At 40.1% G+C, this 20240-nt stretch overlaps 16 non-coding genes across 16 annotated transcripts; all 16 read left to right on the forward strand.

Moving 5' to 3' along the window:
• Positions 1–1897: 1897 nt before the first annotated feature.
• Trnai-uau (transfer RNA isoleucine (anticodon UAU)) lies at positions 1898–1982 on the forward strand. Its single transcript is given in 2 exon segments — positions 1898–1935; positions 1947–1982. It is a non-coding gene; the product is annotated as a tRNA-Ile (tRNA).
• Positions 1983–3537: 1555 nt separating this feature from the next.
• Trnai-uau (transfer RNA isoleucine (anticodon UAU)) lies at positions 3538–3622 on the forward strand. The gene is given in 2 exon segments: positions 3538–3575; positions 3587–3622. It is a non-coding gene; the product is annotated as a tRNA-Ile (tRNA).
• A 2539-nt stretch (positions 3623–6161) lies between these two features.
• Trnal-uaa (transfer RNA leucine (anticodon UAA)) lies at positions 6162–6246 on the forward strand. The gene is given in 2 exon segments: positions 6162–6199; positions 6211–6246. It is a non-coding gene; the product is annotated as a tRNA-Leu (tRNA).
• Positions 6247–7145: 899 nt separating this feature from the next.
• Positions 7146–7230, forward strand: Trnai-uau (transfer RNA isoleucine (anticodon UAU)). Its single transcript is given in 2 exon segments — positions 7146–7183; positions 7195–7230. It is a non-coding gene; the product is annotated as a tRNA-Ile (tRNA).
• Positions 7231–7637: 407 nt separating this feature from the next.
• Trnai-uau (transfer RNA isoleucine (anticodon UAU)) lies at positions 7638–7722 on the forward strand. The gene is given in 2 exon segments: positions 7638–7675; positions 7687–7722. It is a non-coding gene; the product is annotated as a tRNA-Ile (tRNA).
• Positions 7723–9441: 1719 nt separating this feature from the next.
• Trnal-uaa (transfer RNA leucine (anticodon UAA)) lies at positions 9442–9526 on the forward strand. The gene is given in 2 exon segments: positions 9442–9479; positions 9491–9526. It is a non-coding gene; the product is annotated as a tRNA-Leu (tRNA).
• An 899-nt stretch (positions 9527–10425) lies between these two features.
• On the forward strand, positions 10426–10510 carry Trnai-uau (transfer RNA isoleucine (anticodon UAU)). Its single transcript is given in 2 exon segments — positions 10426–10463; positions 10475–10510. It is a non-coding gene; the product is annotated as a tRNA-Ile (tRNA).
• Positions 10511–10917: 407 nt separating this feature from the next.
• Positions 10918–11002, forward strand: Trnai-uau (transfer RNA isoleucine (anticodon UAU)). Its single transcript is given in 2 exon segments — positions 10918–10955; positions 10967–11002. It is a non-coding gene; the product is annotated as a tRNA-Ile (tRNA).
• A 243-nt stretch (positions 11003–11245) lies between these two features.
• Positions 11246–11330, forward strand: Trnai-uau (transfer RNA isoleucine (anticodon UAU)). The gene is given in 2 exon segments: positions 11246–11283; positions 11295–11330. It is a non-coding gene; the product is annotated as a tRNA-Ile (tRNA).
• Positions 11331–12065: 735 nt separating this feature from the next.
• On the forward strand, positions 12066–12150 carry Trnai-uau (transfer RNA isoleucine (anticodon UAU)). Its single transcript is given in 2 exon segments — positions 12066–12103; positions 12115–12150. It is a non-coding gene; the product is annotated as a tRNA-Ile (tRNA).
• Positions 12151–13705: 1555 nt separating this feature from the next.
• Trnai-uau (transfer RNA isoleucine (anticodon UAU)) lies at positions 13706–13790 on the forward strand. The gene is given in 2 exon segments: positions 13706–13743; positions 13755–13790. It is a non-coding gene; the product is annotated as a tRNA-Ile (tRNA).
• A 243-nt stretch (positions 13791–14033) lies between these two features.
• Positions 14034–14118, forward strand: Trnai-uau (transfer RNA isoleucine (anticodon UAU)). The gene is given in 2 exon segments: positions 14034–14071; positions 14083–14118. It is a non-coding gene; the product is annotated as a tRNA-Ile (tRNA).
• A 79-nt stretch (positions 14119–14197) lies between these two features.
• On the forward strand, positions 14198–14282 carry Trnai-uau (transfer RNA isoleucine (anticodon UAU)). Its single transcript is given in 2 exon segments — positions 14198–14235; positions 14247–14282. It is a non-coding gene; the product is annotated as a tRNA-Ile (tRNA).
• A 79-nt stretch (positions 14283–14361) lies between these two features.
• On the forward strand, positions 14362–14446 carry Trnai-uau (transfer RNA isoleucine (anticodon UAU)). Its single transcript is given in 2 exon segments — positions 14362–14399; positions 14411–14446. It is a non-coding gene; the product is annotated as a tRNA-Ile (tRNA).
• Positions 14447–17477: 3031 nt separating this feature from the next.
• On the forward strand, positions 17478–17562 carry Trnal-uaa (transfer RNA leucine (anticodon UAA)). Its single transcript is given in 2 exon segments — positions 17478–17515; positions 17527–17562. It is a non-coding gene; the product is annotated as a tRNA-Leu (tRNA).
• A 1440-nt stretch (positions 17563–19002) lies between these two features.
• Trnal-uaa (transfer RNA leucine (anticodon UAA)) lies at positions 19003–19087 on the forward strand. Its single transcript is given in 2 exon segments — positions 19003–19040; positions 19052–19087. It is a non-coding gene; the product is annotated as a tRNA-Leu (tRNA).
• Positions 19088–20240: the final 1153 nt, after the last annotated feature.

A 20240-nucleotide genomic window follows, 5' to 3' on the forward strand; every position in this document is an offset into this window, starting at 1 on the left:
CCTCACCTGGAGCACATTTTTATTGTTTTACAAAACATAATATTAGTAGAAAGTCGCAATGGAAAAATTTGGTGATTTGTTCCTAAATCTCAAGCTCCAGTCATGAAATTGGTTAGTGCGCTGAACTTATAATCAGCATGACATGCAGAGACTGTGAGTTCGAGCCTCACCTGGAGCACATTTTTATTGTTTTACAAAACATAATGTTAGTAGAAATTCGGAATGGCAAATTTTTGTCACAAATATTTCAACCACAAGCTCCAGTGGTGCAATCGGTTAGTGCGCTGTACTTATAAACAGTATGAGATGCAGAGGCTGTGAGTTCGAGCCTCACCTGGAGCACATTTTTATTGTGTTACAAAACATAATGTTAGTAGGAAGTCGTAATCGGAAAATTCTGTCACAAAAATCTAAACCACAAGCTCCAGTGGTGCAATCGGTTAGTGCGCTGTACTTATAAACAGTATGAGATGCAGAGGCTGTGAGTTCGAGCCTCACCTGGAGCAAAACTTTATTGTGTTACAAAACATAATGTTAGTAGAAATTCGCAATGGCAAATTTTTGTCACAAATATCTAAACCACAAGCTCCAGTGGCGCAATTGGTTAGCGCGCTGTACTTATAAACAGTATGAGATGCAGAGGCTGTGAGTTCGAGCTTCACCTGGAGCACATTATTATTGTGTTACAAAACATAATATCAGTAGAAATTCGCAACGGGAAACTTTTGTCACAAATATCTAAATCACAAGCTCCAGTGGTGCAATCGGTTAGTGCGCTGTACTTATAAACAGTATGAGATGCAGAGGCTGTGAGTTCGATCCTCGCCTGGAGCACATTATTATTGTGTTACAAAACATAATGTTAGTAGGAAGTCGTAATCGGAAAATTCTGTCACAAATATCTGAACCACAAGCTCCAGTGATGCAATCGGTTAGTGCGCTGTACTTATAAACAGTATGAGATGCAGAGGCTGTGAGTTCGAGCCTCACCTGGAGCACATAATTATTGTGTTACAAAACATGATGTTAGTAGAAATTCGCAATGGAAATATTTGGTGAATTGTACCCAAATCACAAGCTCCAGTCATGCAAATGGTTAGTGTGCTAATCTTATACTCAGTATGACATGCAGAGGCTGTGAGTTCGAGCCTCACCTGGAGCACAATTTTATTGTGTTACAAAACATAATGGTAGTAGAAATTCGCAATGGCAAAACTTGGTCACAAATATCTAAACCGCAGGCTCCAGTGGTGCAATCGGTTAGCGAGCTGTACTTATAAACAGTTTGGGATGCAGAGGCTGTGAGTTCGAGCCTCACCTGGAGCACATTTTTATTGTGTGACAAAACATTATGATAGTAGGAAGTCGTAATGGGAAAATTTTGTCACAAACTTCTAAACCACAAGCTCCAGTGGTGCCATCGGTTAGCGCGCTGTACTTATACACAGTATGAGATGCAGAGGCTGTGAGTTCGAGCCTCACCTGGAGCACATTTTTATTGTTTTACAAAACATAATGTTAGTAGAAATTCGGAATGGCAAATTTGTGTCACAAATATCTCAACCACAAGCTCCAGTGATGCAATCGGTTAGCGCGCTGTACTTATAAACAGTATGAGATGCAGAGGCTGTGAGTTCGAGCATCACCTGGAGCACATTATTATTGTGTTACAAAACATAATGTTAGTAGGAAGTCGTAATCGGAAAATTCTGTCACAAATATCTAAACCACAAGCTCCAGTGGTGCAATCGGTGAGTGCGCTGTCCTTATAAACAGTATGAGATGCAGAGGCTGTGAGTTCGAGCCTCACCTGGAGCAAAACTTTCTTGTGTTACAAAACATGATGTTAGTAGAAATTCGCAATGGAAAATTTTTGTCACAAATATCTAAACCACAAGCTCCAGTGGCGCAATCGGTTAGCGCGCTGTACTTATAAACAGTATGAGATGCAGAGGCTGTGAGTTCGAGCCTCACCTGGAGCACATTTTTATTGTGTTACAAAACATAGTGTCAGTAGAAATTTGCAATCGAAAAATTTGGTGATTTGTACCCAAATCACAAGCTCCAGTCGTGCAAATGGTTAGTGTGCTGATCTTATAATCAGTATGACATGCAGAGGCTGTGAGTTCGAGCCTCACCTGGAGCACATTATTATTGTGTTACAAAACATAATATCAGTAGAAATTCGCAACGGGAAATTTTTGTCACAAATATCTAAATCACAAGCTCCAGTGGTCCAATCGGTTAGTGAGCTGTCCCTAAAAACATTAGGAGATGCAGAGGCTGTGAGTTCGAACCTCACCTGGAGCACATTTTTATTGTTTTACAAAACATAATGTTAGTAGAAAGTCGCAATGGAAAAATTTGGTGATTTGTACCTAAATCTCAAGCTCCAGTCATGCAATTGGTAAGTGCGCTGAACTTATAATCAGTATGACATGCAGAGACTGTGAGTTCGAGCCTCACCTGGAGCACATTTTTATTGTGTTACAAAACATAATGTTAGTAGAAATTCGGAATGGCAAATTTTTGTCACAAATTATTCAACCACAAGCTCCAGTGGCGCAATCGGTTAGTGCGCTGTACTTATAAACAGTATGAGATGCAGAGGCTGTGAGTTCGAGCCTCACCTGGAGCACATAATTATTGTGTTACAAAACATGATGTTAGTAGAAATTCGCAATGGAAATATTTGGTGAATTGTACCCAAATCACAAGCTCCAGTCATGCAAATGGTTAGTGTGCTAATCTTATACTCAGTATGACATGCAGAGGCTGTGAGTTCGAGCCTCACCTGGAGCACAATTTTATTGTGTTACAAAACATAATGGTAGTAGAAATTCGCAATGGCAAAATTTGGTCACAAATATCTAAACCGCAAGCTCCAGTGGTGCAATCGGTTAGCGAGCTGTACTTATAAACAGTATGGGATGCAGAGGCTGTGAGTTCGAGCCTCACCTGGAGCACATTTTTATTGTGTGACAAAACATTATGATAGTAGGAAGTCGTAATGGGAAAATTTTGTCACAAATTTCTGAACCACAAGCTCCAGTGGTGCCATCGGTTAGCGCGCTGTACTTATAAACAGTATGAGATGCAGATGCTGTGAGTTGGAGCTTCACCTGGAGCACATTTTTATTGTGTTACAAAACATAATGTTAGTAGGAAGTCGTAATCGGAAAATTCTGTCACAAATATCTAAACCACAAGCTCCAGTGGTGCAATCGGTGAGTGCGCTGTCCTTATAAACAGTATGAGATGCAGAGGCTGTGAGTTCGAGCCTCACCTTGAGCAAAACTTTATTGTGTTACAAAACATGATGTTAGTGGAAATTCGCAATGGAAAATTTTTGTCACAAATATCTCAACCACAAGCTCCAGTGGCGCAATCGGTTAGTGCGCTGTACTTATAAACAGTATGAGATGCAGAGGCTGTGAGTTCGAGCCTCACCTTGAGCAAAACTTTATTGTGTTACAAAACATAATGTTAGTAGAAATTCGGAATGGCAAATTTTTGTCACAAATATTTCAACCACAAGCTCCAGTGGCGCAATTGGTTAGTGCGCTGTACTTATAAACAGTATGAGATGCAGAGGCTGTGAGTTCGAGCCTCACCTGGAGCACATAATTATTGTGTTACAAAACATGATGTTAGTAGAAATTCGCAATGGAAATATTTGGTGAATTGTACCCAAATCACAAGCTCCAGTCATGCAAATGGTTAGTGTGCTAATCTTATACTCAGTATGACATGCAGAGGCTGTGAGTTCGAGCCTCACCTGGAGCACAATTTTATTGTGTTACAAAACATAATGGTAGTAGAAATTCGCAATGGCAAAATTTGGTCACAAATATCTAAACCGCAAGCTCCAGTGGTGCAATCGGTTAGCGAGCTGTACTTATAAACAGTATGGGATGCAGAGGCTGTGAGTTCGAGCCTCACCTGGAGCACATTTTTATTGTGTGACAAAACATTATGATAGTAGGAATTCGTAATGGGAAAATTTTGTCACAAATTTCTAATCCACAAGCTCCAGTGGTGCAATCGGTTAGCGCGCTGTACTTATAAACAGTATGAGATGCAGAGGCTGTGAGTTCGAGCCCCACCTGGAGCACATTTTTATTGTTTTACAAAACATAATGTTAGTAGAAATTCGGAATGGCAAATTTTTGTCACAAATATCTCAACCACAAGCTCCAGTGGTGCAATCGGTTAGTGCGCTGTACTTATAAACAGTATGAGATGCAGAGGCTGTGAGTTCGAGCCTCACCTGGAGCAAAACTTTATTGTGTTACAAAACATAATGTTAGTGGAAGTTCGCAATGGCAAATTTTTGTCATAAATATCTAAACCACAAGCTCCAGTGGCGCAATCGGTTAGCGCGCTGTACTTATAAACAGTATGAGATGCAGAGGCTGTGAGTTCGAGCCTCACCCGGAGCACATTTTTATTGTTTTACAAAACATAATGTTAGTAGAAAGTCGGAATGGGAAAAGTTTGTCACAAATACCGAAATCACAAGCTCCAGTGGTGCAATTGGTTAGTGAGCTGTACTTAAAAACAGTATGAGATGCAGAGGCTGTGAGTTCGAGCCTCACCTGCAGCACATTTTTATTGTTTTACAAAACATAATGTTAGTAGAAAGTCGCAATGGAAAATTTTGGTGATTTGTACCTAAATCTCAAGCTCCAGTCATGCAATTGGTACGTGCGCTGAACTTATAATCAGTATGACATGCAGAGACTGTGAGTTCGAGCCTCACCTGGAGCACATTTTTATTGTGTTACAAAACATAATGTTAGTAGAAATTCGGAATGGCAAATTGTTGTCACAAATATCTCAACCGCAAGCTCCAGTGGCGCAATCGGTTAGTGCGCTGTACTTATAAACAGTATGAGATGCAGAGGCTGTGAGTTGGAACCTCACCTGGAGCACATTTTTATTGTTTTACAAAACATAATATTAGTAGAAAGTCGCAATGGAAAAATTTGGTGATTTGTACCTAAATCTCAAGCTCCAGTCATGCAATTGGTTAGTCCGCTGAACTTATAATCAGTATGACATGCAGAGACTGTGAGTTCGAGCTTCACCTGGAGCACAATTTTATTGTTTTACAAAACATAATGTTAGTAGAAATTCGGAATGGCAAATTTTTGTCACAAATATCTCAACCACAAGCTCCAGTGGTGCAATCGGTTAGCGTGCTGTACTTATAAACAGTATGAGATGCAGAGGCTGTGAGTTCGAGCCTCACCTGGAGCACATTATTATTGTGTTACAAAACATAATGTTAGTAGGAAGTCGTAATCGGAAAATTCTGTCACAAATATCTAAACCACAAGCTCCAGTGGTGCAATCGGTTAGTGCGCTGTACTTATAAACAGTATGAGATGCAGAGGCTGTGAGTTGGAACCTCACCTGGAGCACATTTTTATTGTTTTACAAAACATAATATTAGTAGATAGTCGCAATGGAAAAATTTGGTGATTTGTTCCTAAATCACAAGCTCCAGTCATGCAATTGGTTAGTGCGCTGAACTGATAATCAGTATGACATGCAGAGGCTGTGAGTTCGAGCCTCACCTGGAGCACATTTTTATTGTTTTGCAAAACATAATGTTAGTAGAAATTCGGAATGGCAAATTTTTGTCACAAATATCTCAACCACAAGCTCCAGTGGTGCAATCGGTTAGCGTGCTGTACTTATAAACAGTATGAGATGCAGAGGCTGTGAGTTCGAGCCTCACCGCGAGCACATTATTATTGTGTTACAAAACATTATGATAGTAGAAATTCGGAATGGCAAATTTTTGTCACAAATATCTCAACCACAAGCTCCAGTGGTGCAATCGGTTAGCGTGCTGTACTTATAAACAGTATGAGATGCAGAGGCTGTGAGTTCGAGCCTCACCTGGAGCACATTATTATTGTGTTACAAAACATAATGTTAGTAGGAAGTCGTAATCGGAAAATTCTGTCACAAATATCTAAACCACAAGCTCCAGTGGTGCAATCGGTTAGTGCGCTGTCCTTATAAACAGTATGAGATGCAGAGGCTGTGAGTTCGAGCCTCACCTGGAGCAAAACTTTATTGTGTTACAAAACATGATGTTAGTGGAAATTCGCAATGGAAAATTTTTGTCACAAATATCTCAACCACAAGCTCCAGTGGTGCAATCGGTTAGCGTGCTATACTTAAAAACAGTATGAGATGCAGAGGCTGTGAGTTCGAGCCTCACCTGGAGCACATTATAATTGTGTTACAAAACATAATATCAGTAGAAATTCGCAACGGGAAATTTTTGTCACAAATATCTAAATCACAAGCTCCAGTGGTGCAATCGGTTAGCGCGCTGTACTTATAAACAGTATGAGATGCAGAGGCTGTGAGTTCGAGCTTCACCTGGAGCACATTATAATTGTGTTACAAAACATAATATCAGTAGAAATTCGCAACGGGAAATTTTTGTCACAAATATCTAAATCACAAGCTCCAGTGGTGCAATCGGTTAGTGCGCTGTACTTATAAACAGTATGAGATGCAGAGGCTGTGAGTTCGAGCCTCACCTGGAGCACATTTTTATTGTGTTACAAAACATTATGATAGTAGAAAGTCGTAATGGGAAAATTTTGTCACAAATATCTAAACCAAAAGCTCCAGTGGCGCAATCGGTTAGCGCACTGTACTTATAAACATTATGAGATGCAGAGGCTGTGAGGTCGAGACTCACCTGGAGCACATTATTATTGTGTTACAAAACATAGTGTTAGTAGAACTTTGCAATGGAAAAATTTGGTGATTTGTACCCAAATCACAAGCTCCAGTCGTGCAAATGGTTAGTGTGCTGATCTTATAATCAGTATGATATGCAGAGACTGTGAGGTCGAGCCTCACCTGGACCACACTTTTATTGTGTTACAAAACATAAAGTTAGTAGAAATTCGGAATGGCAAATTTTTGTCACAAATATCTCCTCCACAAGCTCCAGTGGTGCAATCGGTTAGTGCGCTGTACTTATAAACAGTATGAGATGCAGAGGCTGTGAGTTCGAGTCTCACCTGGAGCAACACTTTATTGTGTTACAAAACATAATGTTAGTGGAAGTTCGCAATGGCAAATTTTTGTCACAAATATCTAAACCACAAGCTCCAGTGGCACAATCGGTTAGCGCGCTGTACTTATAAACAGTATGAGATGCAGAGGCTGTGAGTTCGAGCCTCACCTGGAGCACATTATTATTGTGTTACAAAACATAATATCAGTAGAAATTCGCAACGGGAAATTTTTGTCACAAATATCTAAATCACAAGCTCCAGTGGTGCAATCGGTTAGTGAGCTGTACCTAAAAACAGTAGGAGATGCAGAGGCTGTGAGTTCGAACCTCACCTGGAGCACATTTTTATTGTTTTACAAAACATAATATTAGTAGAAAGTCGCAATGGAAAAATTTGGTGATTTGTTCCTAAATCTCAAGCTCCAGTCATGAAATTGGTTAGTGCGCTGAACTTATAATCAGCATGACATGCAGAGACTGTGAGTTCGAGCCTCACCTGGAGCACATTTTTATTGTTTTACAAAACATAATGTTAGTAGAAATTCGGAATGGAAAATTTTTGTCACAAATATCTCAACCACAAGCTCCAGTGGCGCAATCGGTTAGCGCGCTGTACTTATAAACAGTATGAGATGCAGAGGCTGTGAGTTCGAGCCTCACCTGGAGCACATTATTATTGTGTTACACAACATAATGTTAGTAGGAAGTCGTAATCGGAAAATTCTGTCACAAATATCTAAACCACAAGCTCCAGTGGTGCAATCGGTTAGTGCGCTGTCCTTATAAACAGTATGAGATGCAGAGGCTGTGAGTTCGAGCCTCACCTGCAGCACATTTTTATTGTTTTACAAAACATAATGTTAGTAGAAAGTCGCAATGGAAAATTTTGGTGATTTGTACCTAAATCTCAAGCTCCAGTCATGCAATTGGTAAGTGCGCTGAACTTATAATCAGTATGACATGCAGAGACTGTGAGTTCGAGCCTCACCTGGAGCACATTTTTATTGTGTTACAAAACATAATGTTAGTAGAAATTCGGAATGGCAAATTGTTGTCACAAATATCTCAACCGCAAGCTCCAGTGGCGCAATCGGTTAGTGCGCTGTACTTATAAACAGTATGAGATGCAGAGGCTGTGAGTTGGAACCTCACCTGGAGCACATTTTTATTGTTTTACAAAACATAATATTAGTAGAAAGTCGCAATGGAAAAATTTGGTGATTTGTACCTAAATCTCAAGCTCCAGTCATGCAATTGGTTAGTCCGCTGAACTTATAATCAGTATGACATGCAGAGACTGTGAGTTCGAGCTTCACCTGGAGCACAATTTTATTGTTTTACAAAACATAATGTTAGTAGAAATTCGGAATGGCAAATTTTTGTCACAAATATCTCAACCACAAGCTCCAGTGGTGCAATCGGTTAGCGTGCTGTACTTATAAACAGTATGAGATGCAGAGGCTGTGAGTTCGAGCCTCACCTGGAGCACATTATTATTGTGTTACAAAACATAATGTTAGTAGGAAGTCGTAATCGGAAAATTCTGTCACAAATATCTAAACCACAAGCTCCAGTGGTGCAATCGGTTAGTGCGCTGTACTTATAAACAGTATGAGATGCAGAGGCTGTGAGTTGGAACCTCACCTGGAGCACATTTTTATTGTTTTACAAAACATAATATTAGTAGATAGTCGCAATGGAAAAATTTGGTGATTTGTTCCTAAATCACAAGCTCCAGTCATGCAATTGGTTAGTGCGCTGAACTGATAATCAGTATGACATGCAGAGGCTGTGAGTTCGAGCCTCACCTGGAGCACATTTTTATTGTTTTGCAAAACATAATGTTAGTAGAAATTCGGAATGGCAAATTTTTGTCACAAATATCTCAACCACAAGCTCCAGTGGTGCAATCGGTTAGCGTGCTGTACTTATAAACAGTATGAGATGCAGAGGCTGTGAGTTCGAGCCTCACCGCGAGCACATTATTATTGTGTTACAAAACATTATGATAGTAGAAATTCGGAATGGCAAATTTTTGTCACAAATATCTCAACCACAAGCTCCAGTGGTGCAATCGGTTAGCGTGCTGTACTTATAAACAGTATGAGATGCAGAGGCTGTGAGTTCGAGCCTCACCTGGAGCACATTATTATTGTGTTACAAAACATAATGTTAGTAGGAAGTCGTAATCGGAAAATTCTGTCACAAATATCTAAACCACAAGCTCCAGTGGTGCAATCGGTTAGTGCGCTGTCCTTATAAACAGTATGAGATGCAGAGGCTGTGAGTTCGAGCCTCACCTGGAGCAAAACTTTATTGTGTTACAAAACATGATGTTAGTGGAAATTCGCAATGGAAAATTTTTGTCACAAATATCTCAACCACAAGCTCCAGTGGTGCAATCGGTTAGCGTGCTATACTTAAAAACAGTATGAGATGCAGAGGCTGTGAGTTCGAGCCTCACCTGGAGCACATTATAATTGTGTTACAAAACATAATATCAGTAGAAATTCGCAACGGGAAATTTTTGTCACAAATATCTAAATCACAAGCTCCAGTGGTGCAATCGGTTAGCGCGCTGTACTTATAAACAGTATGAGATGCAGAGGCTGTGAGTTCGAGCTTCACCTGGAGCACATTATAATTGTGTTACAAAACATAATATCAGTAGAAATTCGCAACGGGAAATTTTTGTCACAAATATCTAAATCACAAGCTCCAGTGGTGCAATCGGTTAGTGCGCTGTACTTATAAACAGTATGAGATGCAGAGGCTGTGAGTTCGAGCCTCACCTGGAGCACATTTTTATTGTGTTACAAAACATTATGATAGTAGAAAGTCGTAATGGGAAAATTTTGTCACAAATATCTAAACCAAAAGCTCCAGTGGCGCAATCGGTTAGCGCACTGTACTTATAAACATTATGAGATGCAGAGGCTGTGAGGTCGAGACTCACCTGGAGCACATTATTATTGTGTTACAAAACATAGTGTTAGTAGAACTTTGCAATGGAAAAATTTGGTGATTTGTACCCAAATCACAAGCTCCAGTCGTGCAAATGGTTAGTGTGCTGATCTTATAATCAGTATGATATGCAGAGACTGTGAGGTCGAGCCTCACCTGGACCACACTTTTATTGTGTTACAAAACATAAAGTTAGTAGAAATTCGGAATGGCAAATTTTTGTCACAAATATCTCCTCCACAAGCTCCAGTGGTGCAATCGGTTAGTGCGCTGTACTTATAAACAGTATGAGATGCAGAGGCTGTGAGTTCGAGCCTCACCTGGAGCAACACTTTATTGTGTTACAAAACATAATGTTAGTGGAAGTTCGCAATGGCAAATTTTTGTCACAAATATCTAAACCACAAGCTCCAGTGGCACAATCGGTTAGCGCGCTGTACTTATAAACAGTATGAGATGCAGAGGCTGTGAGTTCGAGCCTCACCTGGAGCACATTATTATTGTGTTACAAAACATAATATCAGTAGAAATTCGCAACGGGAAATTTTTGTCACAAATATCTAAATCACAAGCTCCAGTGGTGCAATCGGTTAGTGAGCTGTACCTAAAAACAGTAGGAGATGCAGAGGCTGTGAGTTCGAACCTCACCTGGAGCACATTTTTATTGTTTTACAAAACATAATATTAGTAGAAAGTCGCAATGGAAAAATTTGGTGATTTGTTCCTAAATCTCAAGCTCCAGTCATGAAATTGGTTAGTGCGCTGAACTTATAATCAGCATGACATGCAGAGACTGTGAGTTCGAGCCTCACCTGGAGCACATTTTTATTGTTTTACAAAACATAATGTTAGTAGAAATTCGGAATGGAAAATTTTTGTCACAAATATCTCAACCACAAGCTCCAGTGGCGCAATCGGTTAGCGCGCTGTACTTATAAACAGTATGAGATGCAGAGGCTGTGAGTTCGAGCCTCACCTGGAGCACATTATTATTGTGTTACACAACATAATGTTAGTAGGAAGTCGTAATCGGAAAATTCTGTCACAAATATCTAAACCACAAGCTCCAGTGGTGCAATCGGTTAGTGCGCTGTCCTTATAAACAGTATGAGATGCAGAGGCTGTGAGTTCGAGCCTCACCTGGAGCAAAACTTTATTGTGTTACAAAACATGATGTTAGTGGAAATTCGCAATGGAAAATTTTTGTCACAAATATCTAAACCACAAGCTCCAGTGGCGCAATCGGTTAGCGCGCTGTACTTATAAACAGTATGAGATGCAGAAGCTGTGAGTTCGAGCCTCACCTGGAGCACATTTTTATTGTGTTACAAAACATAGTGTCAGTAGAAATTTGCAATGGAAAAATTTGGTGATTTGTACCCAAATCACAAGCTCCAGTCGTGCAAATGGTTAGTGTGCTGATCTTATAATCAGTATGACATGCAGAGGCTGTGAGATCGAGCCTCGCCGCGAGCACATTATTATTGTGTTACAAAACATAATGTTGGTAGAAAGTCGCAATTGGAAAAAATTGCCACAAATATCTAAAGCACAAGCTCCAGTGGCGCAATCGGTTAGTGCGCTGTACTTATAAACAGTATGAGATGCAGAGGCTGTGAGTTCGAGCCTCACCTTGACCACATTTTTATTGTGTTACAAAACCAAATGTTAGTAGAAAGTCGCAATGGGAAAAGTTTGTCACAAATACCGAAATCACAAGCTCCAGTGGTGCAATTGGTTAGTGAGCTGTACTTAAAAACAGTATGAGATGCAGAGGCTGTGAGTTCGAGCCTCACCTGGAGCACATTTTTATTGTTTTACAAAACATAATGTTAGTAGAAAGTCGCAATGGAAAAATTTGGTGATTTGTACCTAAATCTCAAGCTCCAGTCATGCAATTGGTAAGTGCGCTGAACTTATAATCAGTATGACATGCAGAGACTGTGAGTTCGAGCCTCACCTGGAGCACATTTTTATTGTGTTACAAAACATAATGTTAGTAGAAATTCGGAATGGAAAATTTTTGTCACAAATATTTCAACCACAAGCTCCAGTGGTGCAATCGGTTAGCGCGCTGTACTTATAAACAGTATGAGATGCAGAGGCTGTGAGTTCGAGCCTCACCTGGAGCAAAACTTTATTGTGTTACAAAACATAATGTTAGTGGAAATTCGCAATGGCAAATTTTTGTCACAAATATCTAAACCACAAGCTCCAGTGGCGCAATTGGTTAGCGCGCTGTACTAATAAACAGTATGAGATGCAGAGGCTGTGAGTTCGAGCTTCACCTGGAGCACATTATTATTGTGTTACAAAACATAATGTTAGTAGGAAGTCGTAATCGGAAAATTCTGTCACAAATATCTAAACCACAAGCTCCAGTGGTGCAATCGGTTAGTGCGCTGTACTTATAAACAGTATGAGATGCAGAGGCTGTGAGTTCGAGCCTCACCTGGAGCACATAATTATTGTGTTACAAAACATGATATTAGTAGAAATTCGCAATGGAAATATTTGGTGAATTGTACCCAAATCACAAGCTCCAGTCATGCAAATGGTTAGTGTGCTAATCTTATACTCAGTATGACATGCAGAGGCTGTGAGTTCGAGCCTCACCTGGAGCACAATTTTATTGTGTTACAAAACATAATGGTAGTAGAAATTCGCAATGGCAAAATTTGGTCACAAATATCTAAACCGCAAGCTCCAGTGGTGCAATCGGTTAGCGAGCTGTACTTATAAACAGTATGGGATGCAAAGGCTGTGAGTTCGAGCCTCACCTGGAGCACATTTTTATTGTGTGACAAAACATTATGATAGTAGGAAGTCGTCATGGGAAAATTTTGTCACAAATATCTAAACCACAAGCTCCAGTGGTGCCATCGGTTAGCGCGCTGTACTTATAAACAGTATGAGATGCAGAGGCTGTGAGTTCGAGCCTCACCTGGAGCACAAATTTATTGTGTTACAAAACATAATGGTAGTAGAAATTCGCAATGGCAAAATTTGGTCACAAATATCTAAACCGCAAGCTCCAGTGGTGCAATCGGTTAGCGAGCTGTACTTATAAACAGTATGGGATGCAAAGGCTGTGAGTTCGAGCCTCACCGGGAGCACATTTTTATTGTGTGACAAAACATTATGATAGTAGGAAGTCGTCATGGGAAAATTTTGTCACAAATATCTAAACCACAAGCTCCAGTGGTGCAATAGGTTAGTGAGCTGTACCTAAAAACAGTATGAGATGCAGAGGCTGTGAGTTCGAGCCTCACCTGGAGCACATTTTTATTGTTTTACAAAACATAATGTTAGTAGAAATTCGGAATGGCAAATTTGTGTCACAAATATCTCAACCACAAGCTCCAGTGATGCAATCGGTTAGCGCGCTGTACTTATAAACAGTATGAGATGCAGAGGCTGTGAGTTCGAGCATCACCTGGAGCACATTATTATTGTGTTACAAAACATAATGTTAGTAGGAAGTCGTAATCGGAAAATTCTGTCACAAATATCTAAACCACAAGCTCCAGTGGTGCAATCGGTGAGTGCGCTGTCCTTATAAACAGTATGAGATGCAGAGGCTGTGAGTTCGAGCCTCACCTGGAGCAAAACTTTCTTGTGTTACAAAACATGATGTTAGTAGAAATTCGCAATGGAAAATTTTTGTCACAAATATCTAAACCACAAGCTCCAGTGGCGCAATCGGTTAGCGCGCTGTACTTATAAACAGTATGAGATGCAGAGGCTGTGAGTTCGAGCCTCACCTGGAGCACATTTTTATTGTGTTACAAAACATAGTGTCAGTAGAAATTTGCAATGGAAAAATTTGGTGATTTGTACCCAAATCACAAGCTCCAGTCGTGCAAATGGTTAGTGTGCTGATCTTATAATCAGTATGACATGCAGAGGCTGTGAGTTCGAGCCTCACCTGGAGCACATTTTTATTGTATTACAAAACATAATGGTAGTAGAAATTCGCAATGGCAAAATTTGGTCACAAATATCTAAACCGCAAGCTCCAGTGGTGCAATCGGTTAGCGCGCTGTACTTATAAACAGTATGGGATGCAGAGGCTGTGAGTTCGAGCCTCACCTGGAGCACATTTTTATTGTGTGACAAAACATTATGATAGTAGGAAGTCGTAATGGGAAAATTTTGTCACAAATTTCTAAACCACAAGCTCCAGTGGTGCAATCGGTTAGCGCGCTGTACTTATAAACAGTATGAGATGCAGAGGCTGTGAGTTCGAGCCTCACCTGGAGCACATTTTTATTGTTTTACAAAACATAATGTTAGTAGAAATTCGGAATGGCAAATTTTTGTCACAAATATCTCAACCACAAGCTCCAGTGGCGCAATCGGTTAGCGCGCTGTACTTATAAACAGTATGAGATGCAGAGGCTGTGAGTTCGAGCCTCACCTGGAGCACATTATTATTGTGTTACAAAACATAATATCAGTAGAAATTCGCAACGGGAAATTTTTGTCACAAATATCTAAATCACAAGCTCCAGTGGTCCAATCGGTTAGTGAGCTGTACCTAAAAACATTAGGAGATGCAGAGGCTGTGAGTTCGAACCTCACCTGGAGCACATTTTTATTGTTTTACAAAACATAATATTAGTAGAAAGTCGCAATGGAAAAATTTGGTGATTTGTTCCTAAATCTCAAGCTCCAGTCATGCAATTGGTTAGTGCGCTGAACTTATAATCAGCATGACATGCAGAGACTGTGAGTTCGAGCCTCACCTGGAGCACATTATTATTGTTTTACAAAACATAATGTTAGTAGAAATTCGGAATGGCAAATTTTTGTCACATATATCTCAACCACAAGCTCCAGTGGTGCAATCGGTTAGTGCGCTGTACTTATAAACAGTATGAGATGCAGAGGCTGTGAGTTCGAGCCTGACCTGGAGCAAAACTTTATTGTGTTACAAAACATAATGTTAGTGGAAGTTCGCAATGGCAAATTTTTGTCACAAATATCTAAACCACAAGCTCCAGTGGCGCAATCGGTTAGTGCGCTGTACTTATAAACAGTATGAGATGCAGAGGCTGTGAGTTCGAGCCTCACCCGGAGCACATTATTATTGTGTTACAAAACATAATATCAGTAGAAATTCGCAACGGGAAATTTTTGTCACAAATATCTAAATCACAAGCTCCAGTGGTGCAATCGGTTAGTGAGCTGTACCTAAAAACAGTAGGAGATGCAGAGGCTGTGAGTTCGAACCTCACCTGGAGCACATTTTTATTGTTTTACAAAACATAATATTAGTAGAAAGTCGCAATGGAAAAATTTGGTGAATTGTTCCTAAATCTCAAGCTCCAGTCATGCAATTGGTTAGTGCGCTGAACTTATAATCAGCATGACATGCAGAGACTGTGAGTTCGAGCCTCACCTGGAGCACATTTTTATTGTTTTACAAAACATAATGTTAGTAGAAATTCGGAATGGCAAATTTTTGTCACAAATATCTCAACCACAAGCTCCAGTGGTGCAATCGGTTAGTGCGCTGTACTTATACACAGTATGAGATGCAGAGGCTGTGAGGTCGAGCCTCACCTGGAGCACATTATTATTGTGTTACAAAACATAGTGTCAGTAGAAATTTGCAATGGAAAAATTTGGTGATTTGTACCCAAATCACAAGCTCCAGTCGTGCAAATGGTTAGTGTGCTGATCTTATAATCAGTATGACATGCAGAAGCTGTGAGTGCGAGCCTCACCTGGAGCACATTTTTATTGTGTTATAAAACATAATGTTAGTAAAAATTCGCAATGGCAAATTTTTGTCACAAATATCTAAACCACAAGCTCCAGTGGTGCAATCGGTTAGCGCGCTGTACTTATAAACAGTATGAGATGCAGAGGCTGTGAGATCGAGCCTCACCGCGAGCACATTATTATTGTGTTACAAAACATAATGTTAGTAGAAAGTCGCAATTTGAAAAATTTGCCACAAATATCTAAAGCACAAGCTCCAGTGGTGCAATCGGTTAGTGCGCTGTACTTATAAACAGTATGAGATGCAGAGGCTGTGAGTTCGAGCCTCACCTTGACCACATTTTTATTGGGTTACAAAACAAAATGTTAGTAGAAAGTCGGAATGGGAAAAGTTTGTCACAAATACCGAAATCACAAGCTCCAGTGGTGCAATTGGTTAGTGAGCTGTACTTAAAAACAGTATGAGATGCAGAGGCTGTGAGTTCGAGCCTCACCTGCAGCACATTTTTATTGTTTTACAAAACATAATGTTAGTAGAAAGTCGCAATGGAAAATTTTGGTGATTTGTACCTAAATCTCAAGCTCCAGTCATGCAATTGGTAAGTGCGCTGAACTTATAATCAGTATGACATGCAGAGACTGTGAGTTCGAGCCTCACCTGGAGCACATTTTTATTGTGTTACAAAACATAATGTTAGTAGAAATTCGGAATGGCAAATTGTTGTCACAAATATCTCAACCGCAAGCTCCAGTGGCGCAATCGGTTAGCGCGCTGTACTTATAAACAGTATGAGATGCAGAGGCTGTGAGTTGGAACCTCACCTGGAGCACATTTTTATTGTTTTACAAAACATAATATTAGTAGAAAGTCGCAATGGAAAAATTTGGTGATTTGTACCTAAATCTCAAGCTCCAGTCATGCAATTGGTTAGTCCGCTGAACTTATAATCAGTATGACATGCAGAGACTGTGAGTTCGAGCTTCACCTGGAGCACAATTTTATTGTTTTACAAAACATAATGTTAGTAGAAATTCGGAATGGCAAATTTTTGTCACAAATATCTCAACCACAAGCTCCAGTGGTGCAATCGGTTAGCGTGCTGTACTTATAAACAGTATGAGATGCAGAGGCTGTGAGTTCGAGCCTCACCTGGAGCACATTATTATTGTGTTACAAAACATAATGTTAGTAGGAAGTCGTAATCGGAAAATTCTGTCACAAATATCTAAACCACAAGCTCCAGTGGTGCAATCAGTTAGTGCGCTGTCCTTATAAACAGTATGAGATGCAGAGGCTGTGAGTTCGAGCCTCACCTGGAGCAAAACTTTATTGTGTTACAAAACATGATGTTAGTGGTAATTCGCAATGGAAAATTTTTGTCACAAATATCTAAACCACAAGCTCCAGTGGCGCAATCGGTTAGCGCGCTGTACTTATAAACAGTATGAGATGCAGAGGCTGTGAGTTCGAGCTTCACCTGGAGCACATTATAATTGTGTTACAAAACATAATATCAGTAGAAATTCGCAACGGGAAATTTTTGTCACAAATATCTAAATCACAAGCTCCAGTGGTGCAATCGGTTAGTGCGCTGTACTTATAAACAGTATGAGATGCAGAGGCTGTGAGTTCAAGCCTCACCTGGAGCAAAACTTTATTGTGTTACAAAACATGATGTTAGTGGAAATTCGCAATGGAAAATTTTTGTCACAAATATCTCAACCACAAGCTCCAGTGGTGCAATCGGTTAGCGTGCTATACTTAAAAACAGTATGAGATGCAGAGGCTGTGAGTTCGAGCCTCACCTGGAGCACATTATAATTGTGTTACAAAACATAATATCAGTAGAAATTCGCAACGGGAAAATTTTGTCACAAATATCTAAATCACAAGCTCCAGTGGTGCAATCGGTTAGCGCGCTGTACTTATAAACAGTATGAGATGCAGAGGCTGTGAGTTCGAGCTTCACCTGGAGCACATTATAATTGTGTTACAAAACATAATATCAGTAGAAATTCGCAACGGGAAATTTTTGTCACAAATATCTAAATCACAAGCTCCAGTGGTGCAATCGGTTAGTGCGCTGTACTTATAAACAGTATGAGATGCAGAGGCTGTGAGTTCGAGCCTCACCTGGAGCACATTTTTATTGTGTTACAAAACATTATGATAGTAGAAAGTCGTAATGGGAAAATTTTGTCACAAATATCTAAACCAAAAGCTCCAGTGGCGCAATCGGTTAGCGCGCTGTACTTATAAACAGTATGAGATGCAGAGGCTGTGAGGTCGAGACTCACCTGGAGCACATTATTATTGTGTTACAAAACATAGTGTTAGTAGAACTTTGCAATGGAAAAATTTGGTGATTTGTACCCAAAATCACAAGCTCCAGTCGTGCAAATGGTTAGTGTGCTGATCTTATAATCAGTATGCTATGCCGAGACTGTGAGTTCGAGCCTCACCTGGACCACACTTTTATTGTGTTACAAAACATAAAGTTAGTAGAAATACGGAATGGCAAATTTTTGTCACAAATATCTCAACCACAAGCTCCAGTGGTGCAATCGGTTGGTGCGCTGTACTTATAAACAGTATGAGATGCAGAGGCTGTGAGTTCGAGCCTCACCTGGAGCAACACTTTATTGTGTTACAAAACATAATGTTAGTGGAAGTTCGCAATGGCAAATTTTTGTCACAAATATCTAAACCACAAGCTCCAGTGGCACAATCGGTTAGCGCGCTGTACTTATAAACAGTATGAGATGCAGAGGCAGTGAGTTCGAGCCTCACCTGGAGCACATTATTATTGTGTTACAAAACATAATATCAGTAGAAATTCGCAACGGGAAATTTTTGTCACAAATATCTAAATCACAAGCTCCAGTGGTGCAATCGGTTAGTGAGCTGTACCTAAAAACAGTAGGAGATGCAGAGGCTGTGAGTTCGAACCTCACCTGGAGCACATTGTTATTGTTTTACAAAACATAATATTAGTAGAAAGTCGCAAAGGAAAAATTTGGTGATTTGTTCCTAAATCTCAAGCTCCAGTCATGAAATTGGTTAGTGCGCTGAACTTATAATCAGCATGACATGCAGAGACTGTGAGTTCGAGCCTCACCTGGAGCACATTTTTATTGTTTTACAAAACATAAAGTTCGAGCCTCACCTGGAGCAAAACTTTATTGTGTTACAAAACATGATGTTAGTGGAAATTCGCAATGGAAAATTTTTGTCACAAATATCTCAACCACAAGCTCCAGTGGTGCAATCGGTTAGCGTGCTATACTTAAAAACAGTATGAGATGCAGAGGCTGTGAGTTCGAGCCTCACCTGGAGCACATTATAATTGTGTTACAAAACATAATATCAGTAGAAATTCGCAACGGGAAAATTTTGTCACAAATATCTAAATCACAAGCTCCAGTGGTGCAATCGGTTAGCGCGCTGTACTTATAAACAGTATGAGATGCAGAGGCTGTGAGTTCGAGCTTCACCTGGAGCACATTATAATTGTGTTACAAAACATAATATCAGTAGAAATTCGCAACGGGAAATTTTTGTCACAAATATCTAAATCACAAGCTCCAGTGGTGCAATCGGTTAGTGCGCTGTACTTATAAACAGTATGAGATGCAGAGGCTGTGAGTTCGAGCCTCACCTGGAGCACATTTTTATTGTGTTACAAAACATTATGATAGTAGAAAGTCGTAATGGGAAAATTTTGTCACAAATATCTAAACCAAAAGCTCCAGTGGCGCAATCGGTTAGCGCGCTGTACTTATAAACAGTATGAGATGCAGAGGCTGTGAGGTCGAGACTCACCTGGAGCACATTATTATTGTGTTACAAAACATAGTGTTAGTAGAACTTTGCAATGGAAAAATTTGGTGATTTGTACCCAAATCACAAGCTCCAGTCGTGCAAATGGTTAGTGTGCTGATCTTATAATCAGTATGCTATGCCGAGACTGTGAGTTCGAGCCTCACCTGGACCACACTTTTATTGTGTTACAAAACATAAAGTTAGTAGAAATACGGAATGGCAAATTTTTGTCACAAATATCTCAACCACAAGCTCCAGTGGTGCAATCGGTTGGTGCGCTGTACTTATAAACAGTATGAGATGCAGAGGCTGTGAGTTCGAGCCTCACCTGGAGCAACACTTTATTGTGTTACAAAACATAATGTTAGTGGAAGTTCGCAATGGCAAATTTTTGTCACAAATATCTAAACCACAAGCTCCAGTGGCACAATCGGTTAGCGCGCTGTACTTATAAACAGTATGAGATGCAGAGGCAGTGAGTTCGAGCCTCACCTGGAGCACATTATTATTGTGTTACAAAACATAATATCAGTAGAAATTCGCAACGGGAAATTTTTGTCACAAATATCTAAATCACAAGCTCCAGTGGTGCAATCGGTTAGTGAGCTGTACCTAAAAACAGTAGGAGATGCAGAGGCTGTGAGTTCGAACCTCACCTGGAGCACATTG

The sequence above is a fragment of the Watersipora subatra genome, chromosome 1 (genome assembly GCF_963576615.1).
Source record: "Watersipora subatra chromosome 1, tzWatSuba1.1, whole genome shotgun sequence".
NCBI lineage: Eukaryota > Metazoa > Bryozoa > Gymnolaemata > Cheilostomatida > Watersiporidae > Watersipora > Watersipora subatra.